This window comes from Solanum tuberosum, unplaced genomic scaffold, assembly GCF_000226075.1.
Source record: "Solanum tuberosum cultivar DM 1-3 516 R44 unplaced genomic scaffold, SolTub_3.0 scf00667, whole genome shotgun sequence".
NCBI classification, from domain to species: domain Eukaryota; kingdom Viridiplantae; phylum Streptophyta; class Magnoliopsida; order Solanales; family Solanaceae; genus Solanum; species Solanum tuberosum.
Window position 1 is genome coordinate 138,948 of NW_006239588.1, and position 6,032 is coordinate 144,979.

The window sequence follows — 6,032 nt, forward strand, 5'->3', positions numbered from 1 at the left end:
AGACAGTAAACAACAACAATCAGAGAAGACATTCTTGACAATAGCCATTGAAATAGAACATGCAATTGTTATTAGCTTTTAATCAAATGAATGACTATGTATGTTGACAATAAGTTGCGTACAATAAAATCTTCACTTTTAGGTTGAAAAGATAATAAAATTTGATAATACAACCTAGCACAGAGGCTCTTATAAAGTCTCATTTTTTAATTTTTTACACATTATTGGTAAACAACTAGGCATAATTTGATCTTTTCCTTTGCTTCAAAGCAGAGGCCATAAACATGACATAAGAGAGCTACAGGGGATTAGCATGAGGGCTAAATAATCAGCAAGCCATACAATGAGCGGTTATTACCAAAAAAATCATGCTCCAAATAATTTCAAGGATGAAACTCTAACAAACTAAAATCCAGAAAAAAATAATAAGAAACTCAATTCTATACTAACTCAACAACAAACGACAATTCACTTATACAAAATTACTATGTAAATGAGGTAAATATTTGAGCAAATCTCACTCTTAGATAGTGAAGCAATGAAACCCGAACAATAATGTGGAAAGGAAGAAGAGGGCAGCCAAACACCAATTGAGTTGAAGCTAACTTAGATACCATCAACGAAATTTCATTTTTAACATGTTTTAAGGGTAAATATGATAAAGGTATATAAGTGAAAAAACTAATTAGCATAGCAGCACATTTTGATAGTGAGAATTTAACAGAAGAAAATGCTCCAACTACTTGAAACAGATAACCTTCATATATCGATTCAAAAGACGAAATCATCTATAGAAGGTGATTTTGAACTTCATGACTGACCTACCAATCCATAGTCAACAAGACGAGATTAATAGCGAGATAAAAGACCTTAACATGGAGAAATTTACTCGACATCAGATAAAATCATCAACACTTTGAACAAACAAACCCAAACAACAACATTCGAACCATAAGCTATTTAAATTGCCGCAATCAACAATGAGTCGCAACACTTGCAAGATACTAATATTAAAACATCTCATAATGATTAATAAGCAACCAGTCTCACATCAGTTTAGCAAAAAGATCACATAACTAGACCATAAAACTAAACTACTATTAATCCACGACAAAGAGACTAAAATCATAAAAGGAGGGTTACCTTTCCGGGGGCAGTGAACTGGGAACGACGAGCTTTGGACAATGATTCTTCTACCACAAGATTCAAATACTAATAGCAAGCCAAGAAATTCAAAACCAGCTATGAAAAGAGATTTCCTCGGAACCTAGGATTAGAGAATCGCTTGAAATTTTTCAAGTGTAAAACGACTATTGCTTCAAAACTAAACTCAAAAAACCGTTCCCCTTCACTTGAGTGTAGAGGGTTATTTATAGGGAAAATGGGGTGATTTAGGGGGGAAATCTGTTGGAAAAATTAAAAAAAAAATTGAATTTCTTTCCTCCTTTCCAAGACCAACAGTGAAAGAGATTTGAAGATTCCTGAAAATGGGGAAATGGGAACAATGACGTGATGGATTAGGTTGCTAGGAGTATGGGTGTGCAGATGGGTCACGTACCAATTTCTTCGCACACAAGAAGAGGCGTGTGATTCAAGGTTTCTTCTCTGGCGTTTCTCGCGAAGAAGATGCAGGGGTGGGGTCGGGTTTGGTGCTGCTCGCGATTTTCTACTGTTGTTCGTGATTTCCGCTGCGATGAAGAAGAAAAGAAAGCAGGGTCGCTGTTCTCGATATTTGCTGGAGAAGAAGACGTTGCAGGGTTGGGTCGGGTTGTTCTTGCATTGCTGAATGTATTATTGGGCTGAAGTTTGAAGAATTGGGCCTAGGTCGGTTTAAAGAGTTGTTGGTGTTGAGTATTGAAGAGAGAATTGGCATTGCTGATGAAATTGATGGGCCAAGAAAAATGGGCGAAAGTTGGTCTAAAAATAGTCCAAGAATTAGAGTCGTATTGGTTATATTTGAACTTGAAAAATAACCAAATGGATTGCAAATTTGGCCAAGTGAAGTTAAGGACATAGCCGATTTGGATTAATTGGTGAATTCGACTAAAAGTTGAATAAGACGAATTAATATAAATTAATTATTAAGCTTCTTAATCTTAATCAAATAAAATAATTAATTACTTACTCAAAAATATAAACATAACTTAAACTAATAAAAAAAATACTTAATTAAAGCAAAAATCTTTTTGAGATGATTTTTGAATATTCTTAAAATATACTAATTATATAGATAATTATATAAAACACATATATTATTTAAAAAATTATAAATAACTTGCAAACTATTGAAATTTTATAAAACTAGTTATTTTAAATCGTTTGAAATTTAAGAAGCTCGATGATTAATCTATAATGTGGAGGTCTAAAATTAGGTGTCAACACTATCTTACATGCAGCAACACTCGTTCCTCTTAGACCAACTCATTATAATAAATTCTCTCCGTCACAATTGGTATTTGGTCATGAACCAAATATTGCTCATCTACGAATTTTTGAATATGTTGGATATGTACCAGTAGCACCACCTCAGCGCACTAAGATGAGCCCCCAAAGAAGGTTAGGCATATATGTTGGGTGTGATTCACCCTTCATAATTCGCTATCTTGAGCCATTGATGGGAGATTTATTCACTGTAAGATTTGCAGATTGTCGATTTACTGAAACAACTTTTCCGCAGTTAGGGGGAGAGAAAAAGGAACTTAAAAGTGAAATTGCATGGAAAGTTTCATCATTATCTCATTTTGATCCACGCTCCCCTGTGTGTGAACAAGAGGTCCAGAAGATCATCCATTTGCAAAACATAGCAAATCAAATGTCAGACGCATTTACTGATTTGAAAAGGATAACAAAATCACATATTCCAGCAGTTAATGTGCCTATCCGGATTCCCAAAAGGACCATCTACAAGTGTCATGGCTTATGAATCACAAATACGCCTGAAGCATGGTAGACCATTGGGTTCAAAAGACAAGAATCCTAGAAAAAGAAGTGCAAAAAGTAATAAAGATGACACTATAAAAGAGTCTCATGAAGAAGTTCAAGATCTGATTAATCCTGATATTCTTGAAGAAATCAGTGAACCCGAGACTCAAGTGAATGAAGAACTTTCAATAAGTTCTACATGTGATAGGATATGTTTAGATCGATCGAAAATTATAGTGGATAATGTTTTCGCATATAACATTGCACTTAACATTATGCAAGACAGCGAGGATCTTGAACCCTTATATGTCGAAGAATGTCGACGAAGATGTGATTGGCCAAAATGGCAAGAGGTAACTCAATCAGAATTAAATTCACTTGCTAAACGTGAGGTTTTTGGACCGGGTCTGACTACTTGACTCACCAACCTTCAAGTCTTCCTCCATCAGGTCATCTTCCGGTATGCGTCTTGAGTTTTTCTGTTCTAATCGAGATTAGATTAGGGTGGTCAGTGTCTTTTTTAGGTCAAGGGCGGTTTTATTTTTTTCTTCTATCTAGCTTCTTAGGAAAGTACTCTTGATTTCGATTTGGATTCTTTACCTCGTTGACTGACATTACAATAGGTGTATGGGTCAGGGAGCGACTACTTGGTTTTTACGCGTTCACTTACTATTGATAGAGAGTTTCTCGCTGACAGGCCGTGAAGTGATAGGAAGAGATGACTGCTGGCTGGAGTAGTCCAAACACCTAGTGATGTTAAACCAGTTGGCTATAAATGGGCCTTTGTACGAAAAAGAAATGAGAGAAATGAAATTGTAAGATACAAGGCACGACTTGTTGCACAAGGATTCTTTCAACGACCCGGTGTAGACTATGAAGAAACATATTCACCAGTTATGGATGCAATAACTTTTCGATATCTCATCGATTTAGCTGTAAATGAAAACCTTGAAAGACATATGATGGATGTGGTTACAACTTATCTTTACGGTTCACTTGATAATGAAATTTATATGAAAATTCTGAAAGGACTTAAAATGCCTGAAGCATATAGTTCAAAATCTCGAGAAATGTTCTCAATCAGATTACAAAAGTCATTATACGGCTTAGAACAATCAGGGCGCATGTGGTATAATTGCCTCAGTGAGTACTTGATAAAACAAGATTATATAAACGATGCCATTTGTCTATTTTTATTAAGAAAACAACATCAGGGTTTGTTATTCTTGTTGTTTATGTTGATGACATTAATCTCATTAGAACTCCAGAAGAGGTCCAAAAGCCAATTGAATAGCTAAAGAAAGAATTTGAGATGAAAGACCTTGGAAAGACAAAAATTTGTCTTGGTTTACAAATAGAACATTTAGCAGACTGGGTCTTCATCCATCAATCTGCCTATACTGAGAAAACCTTGAAACGATTTTACATGGACAAAGCATATCCATTAAGTACTCTAATGGTTGTCCGATCACTTGAAGTGAGTAAAGATCCATTTCGAGCTCAAGAAGAGAATGAGGAACCTCTTGGTCCTGAAGTACCTTATCTTAGTGCAATTGGTGCACTTATGTATCTTGCTAATGCTACGACACCTGACATAGCATTTTCTGTTAATTTATCTGCAAGATATAGTTCTTCCCCTACACGAAGGCATTGTAATATAGTTAAACATATATTGCGATATCTAAAGGGGACTAGTGATATGGGTCTGTTTTATACTAACAAAGTTAGTACAGATCTTGTTGGTCATGCAGATGCAGGTTATTTATCTGACCCACATAAAGCTTGATCTCAAACAGGCTATCTGTTCACATACGGATGTACTGAACATACAGAGGTACTGCTATATCATGGCGATCTACGAAGCAGTCCATTTTCGCTACTTCTTCAAATCATGCTAAGATAATAGCCATTCATGAAGCAAGTAGAGAATGTGTATGGTTGAGATCAGTGATACATTTCATCAAAGAAAGATGTGTCTTATAGTGTGATGTCAAGGTACCCACAATGCTCTTTGATGACAATGTTGCATGCTAGCTCAATTAAGAGGAGGCTTCATAAAAGGAGATAGAACTAAACACATTTCACCAAAACTATTCTTCACTCATGATCTTCAGAAGAACGGTGATATTGATATACAACAAATTCGCTCAAGTGATAATCCAACAGATTTATTCACTAAGTCTTTACCAGCCTCAACTCTTGAGAAGATGGTATGCAAGATTATAATGTGAAAACTTAACCATCTAAATTGTGGTCTTCATCAAGGGGAGAAAATACGCATTGCACTCTTTTTTCCTTAGTCTAGGTTTTGTCCCACTGGGTTTTCCTAGAAAGGTTTTTAATGAGACAACAAGTAATGCGTATTATGAATGTCTATGTATATTTTTATTCCTTCAACTTTTCTTTTACATGGACATCTAAGGGGAGTGTTGTGAAATGGTGGATGCCATGTGATTAAGTGTGGAGTTAGCATGCTAGGAATGCATTAACTCATGCCAAAGTGTGGTTAGCATTTGCAAGCTACATATTGCCACGTGTGCTTGGCCTATAAATAGACATCAAATTTATTTAGAAAGGATACACGGTAATAACAATCTAATTCTCTCTCTCTTCTATACTTTAAGTGTTTTACCTCTCAATTTTAGTTTTGTTCTTCTTGTTTATTACTTCATTAATATAGTTGGCTAAGTTTAGTTATTTTATAGCAATCATGTGCTTTTATTATTTTTCACTTTTAAGGAAAAGGTGGGATAAAATGATATGACATCCACTTTTTAAGGGAATTGAATAGTAACACTAGCATGTGGTGGTCTTCCATTCTTTAAAGAAATTTAAAGACTACTATTTTTCATTTTCAAGACATGTAAAAATTATATAAATGGATAAGAGTCTGAAAAATACCCCAACTTTGGTCGAATTTGTTGTTGCGATACTAAACTTTCATGAGGACCTATTACCTCCCTAGACTATTTGATACTGTATTTTTTACCCCTGAACTATTTAATAGTGTATTTTAAAGGTATATATGTGTTCACGTGGACACATTACTATTTATAATTTTGCATTATTTTTTATGTCCACGTGGGCAAATATATATGTTTAAAATACGG